The following is a 10,274-nucleotide window of genomic DNA, read 5'->3' on the forward strand; positions in this document are numbered from 1 at the left end:
GCGGAGATTTGGGGCTGCGGCTGGGGAGGGAGGCGGCGCGGAGATGAGTGGCTGCGGCCGACGAGGGAGGCGGCACGGAGATGCGGGGCTGCGGCCGGGGATGGAGGCGGTGCGGGGATGCGGGGCTACCGCCGGGATGGAGGAGGTACGGGGATGCGAGGCTGCCACCGGGATGGAAGCGATACGGGGTTGTGGGGCAGCCGCCGGGCCGCGCGGCAGGTGGTGGGCGCGGCACGCGGGCAGGAGGTGGGAGGCAGCGCGCGTGCGTGCGGGAAGGTGGGTGGTCTAGGGTTCGGTCGGGTTTGGTTTTGGGGGGGGGGGGGGGTTCGAGAATAACTATTCTAGAACCACTCTTAAGGGGGGGTCGAGAATAGACCACCTTCTTGAAATTATTAGATCCAACGGTTGCGAGACAGTATTCTAGCAATTGAGCGCGTACGAGCAATTCAAGAAGAATTGGTGGGATTTTTACTTGAGCAAGCCATAGATCCAAACAGAGAATACCATCGGCCCCCAATCAATTTTGGAGGTCGATGATCCATAGAAATTATTTTGGAAGTTAATGTAGACATATAGGCGTGAACATGTGTCACTTCGATTGATATATTCAAAAACTTTTTTATGAAATAAAATGTTTACTATATATGTGTGCATTACAACGTGTTTCAAATGGAAGCGTGGCGGCAGACTCTGCCGCGACAGTGTTATGGGGAAATTCCCTGCCGCGGAAGCGTTTTGGTGAAATTCCATGCCGTGGCAGGGAAGGGCCCCAAAACGCTGCCGCGGAAGAAACATTTAGCACCGGTTCATGTTACGAACCGGTGCTAAAGGTCCTCGGACCGGGCGCTTGGTTGCGGGCCACGTGGTGCCGCTTTAGCACCAGTTCGCAACTGAACCCATGCTAAGGGGGGGGGGGGCTTTAGCAACGGATGCTTTGCACCGGTTGGTCAGTCGGTAAATATGGGCTTTACCAATCGGTGCAAAAGCCCCGTTTTCCACTAGTTGTTATCCACCGGATGTGGGATATAAGGGCATCCCCAACGCTAAGAACCAAACGGACGGTGTATTTTGTCTTTTTGGGTCGTCCGGTGGACACGCAGATGTCGCGTGGCGTCCGTCTTGATTTTTATTCTGCAACGCGTAGCCACGACCCAAATCGGCCCTCATCCTCATCTCTATCCGTCTCCCCGCCACCGCGCTCGCCAGCTGACTCCCGCCAGGGCTAGGCGATTTCCCCGCCCTCAAGTTCGTCTACCTCGCCGCCAAATCCCTTTCCGGCGCCATCCCGCTCGAGCTCGGCAACACGCCCACGCTCGGGGAGCTCAACCTCGCGGGCCACCTCCCGCCAGAGTTCGATAACGCGCCCGCGCTTGCAGAGCTCGAGCTCGGCAATGCGGAAGCTCCTGGAGTTGCTACCAAAGCTGCTCCTCGACCCCAGCAGCTCCTGCTACCCAACCACCACGGTGTAGGCGGCGAGGATGGGTGGGTGCGGTAGCAATATGGCAATGCATCAGAGCGGGCAGGACGGGCTGGTGAGGAGCCAGGCGTCCACGCAGGCGGTGTGGAATGTGTGCCGGCTTGCCAGGAGCAGCCACAGCTCCACGTCGGGGACGAACGGCATGCTGTGTACAAGAGAGGCCGACGAGGAGATAGACTCTTGGTTGGGGTATACGTAGATGATTTAATCATCACCGGAGGGAGTACTAGAGAGAATCAAGCCTTCAAAAATCATATGAAGAATTTGTTTAGCATGAGCGATCTTGGCTTGCTTAGCTATTATCTTGGTATTGAAGTGCATCAAAACTAAGGCAAAATCGGCATATGCAGCCAAGGTACTGGACAAGTGTGGGATGAAAGATTGTAACCCAACTCTAATTCCCATGGATCCAGGAACGAAGTTGAGCAAGGAGAGCTCAAATTCTCTTGTGGAAAGTACTCAATACCGTAGCATCATGGGCAGTCTACGCTACTTGATCCATACATGGCCCGACATAGCTCACTCTGTTGGGATTGTGAGTCGCTTCATGGAGAAGCCGACTACCGAACATCTTGCTGCTGTGAAACATGTGTTGCGGTATGTCAAAGGACTTTGGATCATGGATGCGTGTACACGAAAGGAGAAGAAGGACTGAAGTTCATGGTTACTCGGACAGTGACCATGCAGGTGATATAGATAGTCGGAAAAGTATTTCAGGTATGGTATTCTACCTCGGATGCAATCGGATCAGTTGGTGCTCTCAAAAACAAAAGGTAGTGGCACTCTCCTCTAGCGAGGCGGAGTATATTGCATCAAGCACCGCGGCATGCCAAGGCCTGTGGTTAGGGAGACTATTAGCTGATCTGATGATGAAGATGGAAGTGGAACCGGTGGTGCTCCAAATTGATAACCAATCAGTTATTTCACTGTACAAAAATCCGGTATTTCATGAGCGAAGCAAGCATATTGATACTCGGTTTCATTTTATCCGGGACTACGTGGACGCTGGCAGCATTGACGTGCAGTATGTCTGCACAAACGAGTAATTCGCGGACATCTTGACAAAGCCATTGAGTCGGCCAAAGTTTCAGGAAATGCGAGACAAGGTTAGCGTTCAAGCAATGAAAAAAGGAAGGGAACAACAAGCTTAAGGAGGTGATTGTTGATGATTAATATCGAGAGATACCAATTACACCCAGTCTTTGCAACATCGCATCACCCTAATGGCACTACGGATGCACACAGCCAAAAAAAGGAAAAGAAAACTAAGAAACAAAAGTCCCGCTACAGTGTCTCGGACCTAACAACAACAATACATCCACAGTCATGACAACACCTGAATTGCAGACTCTCCAAAAAATGACGCCTCCAAAAAGGGAACAGTGCTCCAACACCGTCATCGTCCGATCAAAGATCTTAGGTTTTCACCCTGAAGATAGTCCCCACTCTCAAAACAATGCCTCCACCAAGGTCACTGCCAGGCACAACCAGTTAAGGCCAGACCTTGGATTTTCACCCTGAAAGGTAGGACTCTGCGCTTCACATGTGTTGTCACCCCCACTTTCATACCGCTGCCGTGAAGCCTAGACACCAAGCAAGTTTAAGAGTCTTACGTTTAGGAAATTTTCGTTTCATTTAAGAAAGCTTGTGAACAGTCTAAACCGTGTACGAGCTGTGTACCGGGTCACGTCGTGTTGGGTTCGATTTTGCCGTTCCGTGTTGGGTGTGGAGTCCTATCTATAACGTCTATAAGAACAAAAGAAAGAACCAGGAAAAGGTGCGATTATTGTGCACCACCAAATTCGTTTTTCCTCTGACGTGAAGTTTGCTTGAGTTCTTGTTTTGATCTAGTTTTTCAGCTCGTAAAGATTCAGGGTAGAAACCAACATCAGGCACTTGATGTTTAGTTTTGACAGATATCAGGCACTTGATGTTTAGATGTACCATAGCCGAGAGGTGTGGGCTACCCTAGGTTCAAAGGAAGTTATCAGTCAAACCTCTGTCTGTCGACCGATCGCGATCAGGACTGGTGATGCTTGAGGACTTACTCTGCTCACCGAAGCAGGACTTCAGGAGTCAATTGTTATTGCTTGTTGGTATCTGTAGTTGCAAAGGCGTGAAATTGTTAAGGATGTTCCAGTCGCAACCCTGACAAGAACAACCTTTACGATTAATGCTCTGACAGCTAACTACGGTGCTGAAAGTGTAAAAGCAGTTCGTAGAGATACTGCCTCCAGCAAGTCGCTGTCGGGAAACTATAAGATGAACACTGATGCTTCTTTTTCCAAGTAATGGTTTTAGGTGCGGCTGGAACCATTCTTCAGAATTCCAAAGGCGAAACGATTGCAGGATGCTATTGTCCTCTTGAGAATGTTCCATCTGCAGCAACAGCGAAATCCATGACACTTCTTAAGGGCCTTGAGCCACTAGGTTGCAGAAATGTGATGATTGAATCAGACTCGTTGGAACTCATTCAGACTTGCAACGGAACCACTGAAATTTGTAGTGCGTACTCAGCGAGTCTAGCGTAGTGTTTCTTTAATGCTAGCAATGTCGATGAGTGTCTTTTCAACACTGTCCAAGAGAGGCTAATCAAGTGGTGCACAGTTTGGCAAAAAAATGCTTATGATACAAAGCACACTTATAGCCGGGATGGATATCCTCATGTTTAATTTTACCTTTTATCTTGCAAGATATAACCCTTCTATCAGTGACACCCGATAGTATTTCTAGTGGCCCAACCAACGTGATCCATTTTGATCCGTGCGGAAAGGAGGACAGGAAAACCAACCCAACGGTCCGATCCAAATTTCGGAAGCAAATGTATCACTGTGGACATAGGGCGTGTCCTCGTGCTGCTGGCTCAGGCTTGCCTGGTAGCATCTGCGCCCGCTTCAGCTTCTACGGGCGCTGGTCAATGCGACGCCATCAATGAGCCGCTTTGAATTTAGCAGCCACACCAGGTTAAGCGTTCGAGCGGTTGATCTTTTACGCCACCATCAATGGCACGAGCACTTGGTGTCCAACGACGACATTTATAGTAGCCACATCCTAGTATTTTTAAAGGCCAGTGTCCTCGCCTGCACTCGCCCATCCTGCCCAAAAACCCATTGCAATTGTCGCCACCTTGTGTCCATAGAGCACCGGCAACCTCTGTTCCTCGAGACAACCATGGGAAAGTGATGGTTCTGGAAAAAGTTGAAGCACGACCATTAGGTCGCATTGTCGGCGGCGAAGCCGATGAAGCAGCGCGCCCGCGTCCCTGTCCATGTTTATGTGGCGAGGGCGCTCTACAACAACAGGACCAACTGCGAGGGGTGGGATGACGTCCACCTCCAAGACGATTGCCACATCAATGAGCGAAGGGTGACCATGCCATCTGTTCTGAGGCAGGGATAGGCGAGGTGCCATGAGATTACGCGGAGGTCTGCCCTTCGTCCTCCCGATCTCCTCGCGGACTCGGCCTACAACGCCGACTCGACACCGTGGGATACCTGCCACACGGTCGAGTGGGACCTCAATGCCGCGCCGGGTTCCTCGGTGATGACAAGTTTGGCTACGACCTTCCTCCGACCGCAGAAGTGAAGGATGCCGAGGAAGAGCCATCGTCGCCCGAAAAAGAACATAAGAGGTACGACACGACTGACTACATGGGCTACCTCGCTAAGTTGGCAGATAAGTCCATGGAGGAGGGACGAATGACCAGCTCCATGCCATGCCGGAAGAGGCACATAAGCTCGCCATGATGGTGTCCGAGCTGCAGGAGCCTCATATCACACAGAGGCATCCTTCTGCTTCCCACATGCCAAAAAGGATGGACGAGGAGGTGACACTTAGGATCGCCAAGGAGTCCTTGCACCCCCCACCCAACGCCAATGTCACGGTGGGATCAGTGGCCCGTGCTTGCTCCTAAGGCTCCTCTGGTGGCATTCCATTTGGCCGCACCACCGTCTTCATTCCCTATAGCGGCTCCTCCGCCCTTATTCCCTCTAGTGGCTCGTGCGCCCAATTGACCGTGGGAGATGCCTGTGATCATGGACTTGACCCAAGACGATGAGTACCATATTAGGGCTACGGTCCTTCTTTTTTAGTTTCTATGTCCTTGTTCGTTTCAAATATATGTAAATAAAGTTTGCTATCTGACCTAAGACACCGATGTGAAAGCCTAGCGACGCCAACAACCAAGATCCCGGTGGCATCTCCTGCCACCGCTTCTATCAGAGAGGGTCGTTGTGGTGGCGAGAACGGCACCGAAGGTGCCTATGGTTGCATCGCGGCGACAACTCATTGGTAGCGGCTGGGGACAACACTGTTGTCCGACTGTGCATGGTGGTGGTGGCGTTCCCTTGAGTGTTGCGTTCACGCGTGGTGGAGTTCGTTTGCTTGCGGCAAATGGGGTGGTGCCCTGGCTGTCTAGCAGCAACAAATTCCATTTGGCGTCCTCGGAGTGGACGTTGCGGTCGGAGTTCTAGGCTCCCTGCCTAGATCCGCCATCGGTGTGGCCACATGTCGCCTGGAGGTGCACGGGAAGGCGTCACGGTGCATTCTGCCGGCCTGGGGCCGGCGCCCGTGCGTGGTTTATGCGTAGGCCTCCTCCTCCCGCAGAGTGAGTCGGCCGATGGACGGCAGTGTGGGGCCTGATCTACCCAAGTGAAGGATGCCGAGGAAGAGCCATCGTCGCCCGAAAAAGAACATAAGAGGTACGACACGACTGACTACATAGGCTACCTCGCTAAGTTGGCAGATAAGTCCATGGAGGAGGGACGAATGACCAACTCCATGCCATGCCGCAAGAGGCACATAAGCTCGCCATGATGGTGTCCGAGCTGCAGGAGCCTCATATCACACAGAGGCATCCTTCTGCTTCCCACATGCCAAAAAGGATGGACGAGGAGGTGACGCTTAGGATCGCCATGGAGTCCTTGCACCCCCCCACCCAACGCCAATGTCACGGTGGGATCAGTGGCCCGTGCTTGCTGCTAAGGCTTCTCTGGTGGCATTCCATTTGGCCGCACCACCGTCTTCATTCCCTATAGCGGCTCCTCCGCCCTTATTCCCTCTAGTGGCTCGTGCGCCCAATTGACCGTGGGAGATGCCTGTGATCATGGACTTGACCCAAGACGATGAGTACCATATTAGGGCTACGGTCCTTCTTTTTTAGTTTCTATGTCCTTGTTCGTTTCAAATATATGTAAATAAAGTTTGCTATCTGACCTAAGACACCGATGTGAAAGCCTAGCGATGCCAACAACCAAGATCCCGGTGGCATCTCCTGCCGCCGCTTCTATCAGAGAGGGTCGTTGTGGTGGCGAGAACGGCACCGAAGGTGCCTATGGTTGCATCGCGGCGACAACTCATTGGTAGCGGCTGGGGACAACACTGTTGTCCGACTGTGCATGGTGGTGGTGGCGTTCCCTTGAGTGTTGCGTTCACGCGTGGTGGAGTTCGTTTGCTTGCGGCAAATGGGGTGGTGCCCTGGCTGTCTAGCAGCAACAAATTCCATTTGGCGTCCTCGGAGTGGACGTTGCGGTCGGAGTTCTAGGCTCCCCGCCTAGATCCGCCATCGGTGTGGCCACATGTCGCCTGGAGGTGCACGGGAAGGCGTCACGGTGCATTCTGCCGGCCTGGGGCCGGCGCTCGTGCGTGGTTTATGCGTAGGCCTCCTCCTCCCGCAGAGTGAGTCGGCCGATGGAGGCGGTGTGGGGCCTGATCTACCCAAGTGAAGGATGCCGAGGAAGAGCCATCGTCGCCCGAAAAAGAACATAAGAGGTACGACACGACTGACTACATGGGCTACCTCGCTAAGTTGGCAGATAAGTCCATGGAGGAGGGACGAATGACCAGCTCCATGCCATGCCGGAAGAGGCACATAAGCTCGCCATGATGGTGTCCGAGCTGCAGGAGCTTCATATCACACAGAGGCATCCTTCTGCTTCCCACATGCCAAAAAGGATGGACGAGGAGGTGACGCTTAGGATCGCCATGGAGTCCTTGCACCCCCCCCCACCCAACGCCAATGTCACGGTGGGATCAGTGGCCCGTGCTTGCTCCTAAGGCTCCTCCGGTGGCATTCCATTTGGCCGCACCACCGTCTTCATTCCCTATAGAGGCTCCTCCGCCCTTATTCCCTCTAGTGGCTCGTGCGCCCAATTGACCGTGGGAGATGCCTGTGATCATGGACTTGACCCAAGACGATGAGTACCATATTAGGGCTACGGTCCTTCTTTTTTAGTTTCTATGTCCTTGTTCGTTTCAAATATATGTAAATAAAGTTTGCTATCTGACCTAAGACACCGATGTGAAAGCCTAGCGACGCCAACAACCAAGATCCCGGTGGCATCTCCTGCCGCCGCTTCTATTAGAGAGGGTCATTGTGGTGGCGAGAACGGCACCGAAGGTGCCTATGGTTGCATCGCGGCGACAACTCATTGGTAGCGGCTGGGGACAACACTGTTGTCTGACTGTGCATGGTGGTGGTGGCGTTCCCTTGAGTGTTGCGTTCACGCGTGGTGGAGTTCGTTTTCTTGCGGCAAATGGGGTGGTGCCCTGGCTGTCTAGCAGCAACAAATTCCATTTGGCGTCCGCGGAGTGGACGTTGCGGTCGGAGTTCTAGGCTCCCCGCCTAGATCCGCCATCGGTGTGGCCACATGTCGCCTGGAGGTGCACGGGAAGGCGTCACGGTGCATTCTGCCGGCCTGGGGCCGGCGCCCATGCGTGGTTTATGCGTAGGCCTCCTCCTCCCCCAGAGTGAGTCGGCCGATGGACGGCGGTGTGGGGGCCTGATCTACCCAAAAATTGAGGCGATACTTGGGGTCTACCCGCGCCAGGATGGTGTTCTGCTTGATGCCAACACTCTTTGATCTGGTCCGTGACGAGTTTTGGTAGTCTCTGCTGCAATTTCATTTGGGCACAAGAAGCATGTAGATTGTTGTACCGGATGGGATTCGGTCACGTGTTCTGTTATTTCTGGCCATGCGGCTTCAGGAGGGAGTGATGCAAAACTTCGTTGTTTATTGCCATCATGGGATATGTCATTTCTTGATTCCATGGAGAAGACAATGGCGGAAAGGTCAGATGGCTGAGGTCTGAGGCTAGTAATGGCAGATTGTGCCTTCGCGACAATGTAACTAGCTTGGTGGTTCTTCTCTTGCAGCAACAACATCGGCAAGCAGGGACGCCATCACATGAGGAGTACAATGTCTCATCTTTAAGGGTAAAAATCCAAGGGCTGGTCTTAATTGGTTACGGTATGGCACTGACCTTGTTCAAGATAGTGTTTTAAGAGGGCATACTTGCTCCACGGTGAAAACCCAAGGTCTAGCAATAATGACCTTGTTGAAGCGCATTTTTGTGATCGCAGACTCCGGGTGTTGTCTTGGTGATGATTTGTGTTAACGTTTTTGCTACAAGGTTTAGAAGATGCTAGTGGAATCTTTCTTTTTGTAATAAGAATATGTGCATTTGTAATATCTTTAGAATAGTTGATTGTTGTAGAGCGTGGATGCACAAGTATCTTTAATAATAATATATTCTCTTTATCGAAAAAATTCAGCAGACAATGATGGACTTTCCATCACAGGGCCCTCTATCCATCGGGTGCAAGATTCACTGAATCCAGTCGGGATAGTCACTAGCTGTCACTGGTGTTTTGTAAGGAACATGTACGTGTGACGGTGCCTCGGGTAAGCTTTCAAGGCCTTTCCAAGATAGCTAGCTTAGCTCCAGTGCTAATTAAATAAAGAGTTCCATATCCCTCCCACACTAACAGTGTCGGCTGTTGAGGGTATAGTACATCTCCCGTACCCCTTCCCTTCACGGATGGTCCGACTTGAGCACGACGAATAAAACAGGCAAATTGCGATCGATGGAATCGGACGTACTAGAAGTCTAGGAGTGATTGGATGGAAAAAGGGCTCAACGCTAGTAGCAAGAAGTAAAAAAGGCCCTTTCAATCGGGGAGGAGTGTGTGTTACAAGTTACAACTATCTTGGATTGTTATCAGATGGGATGGTTGAACTCCAAGCATGCTCGTCCAAAAATAAGGGGTCAGCTAGAGGGAATAGGGGGTTTGAAAATCGAGTCTGTATGAAGTGTTTGACATGGATGTCTATTTCAGTGAGCAAGAACATCTCTAATCTCTGGTCACGTTGACTTGGCCAAATCTTTTGATAGATTAGAATGGCATTTTATCACTGCAGCTCTAGCACGTAAAGAGTTGCATGATCATTTCATTAACCTTATTTATTCTTGTATCTCTTCGCCAAGATTCTCTGTCATTATCAATGGCCAAGCTTTTGCGAACTTTGTCTGCACTAGAGGGATAAGACAAGGCTGCCCCTAGCTTGTTATCTTTTTGTCCTAGCTATTACTGAACTCTCTCCAGCTCTGCAGGATGCGTTAGCCAGAATTGATCTATCAGGGATTGTCCTTGGCCCAAATTGCCCTCCCATTCACTCCCTTCTTTTTTGCGGATGATTTACCCATATGTGGGACGGCCACTATTTAGGAATCCCATGCAAATCAAGGGCATCATTCAATATTTTTTGCGCAGCTTCGGAGCCAATGCCAAACTGGACCAAATCAGGAATTATCTTTAGCAAATTCGTCGATCTTTGAACCCAGCAAGACATAGAAAATATTTTCCCCATGCCTTTAATTGATGAATCTTTCTCCCACCTTGGATACCCTCTCATCCTTCCACCTAAAAACAGATCGGAGGCCTATAGTTTTATCTTGGAAAATTTTAAATCTAAACTATTAACCTACAAAGCAAACTATTTATCTCATGCTGCGAGGG

This window comes from Lolium perenne, chromosome 3, assembly GCF_019359855.2.
Source record: "Lolium perenne isolate Kyuss_39 chromosome 3, Kyuss_2.0, whole genome shotgun sequence".
NCBI classification, from domain to species: Eukaryota; Viridiplantae; Streptophyta; class Magnoliopsida; order Poales; family Poaceae; genus Lolium; species Lolium perenne.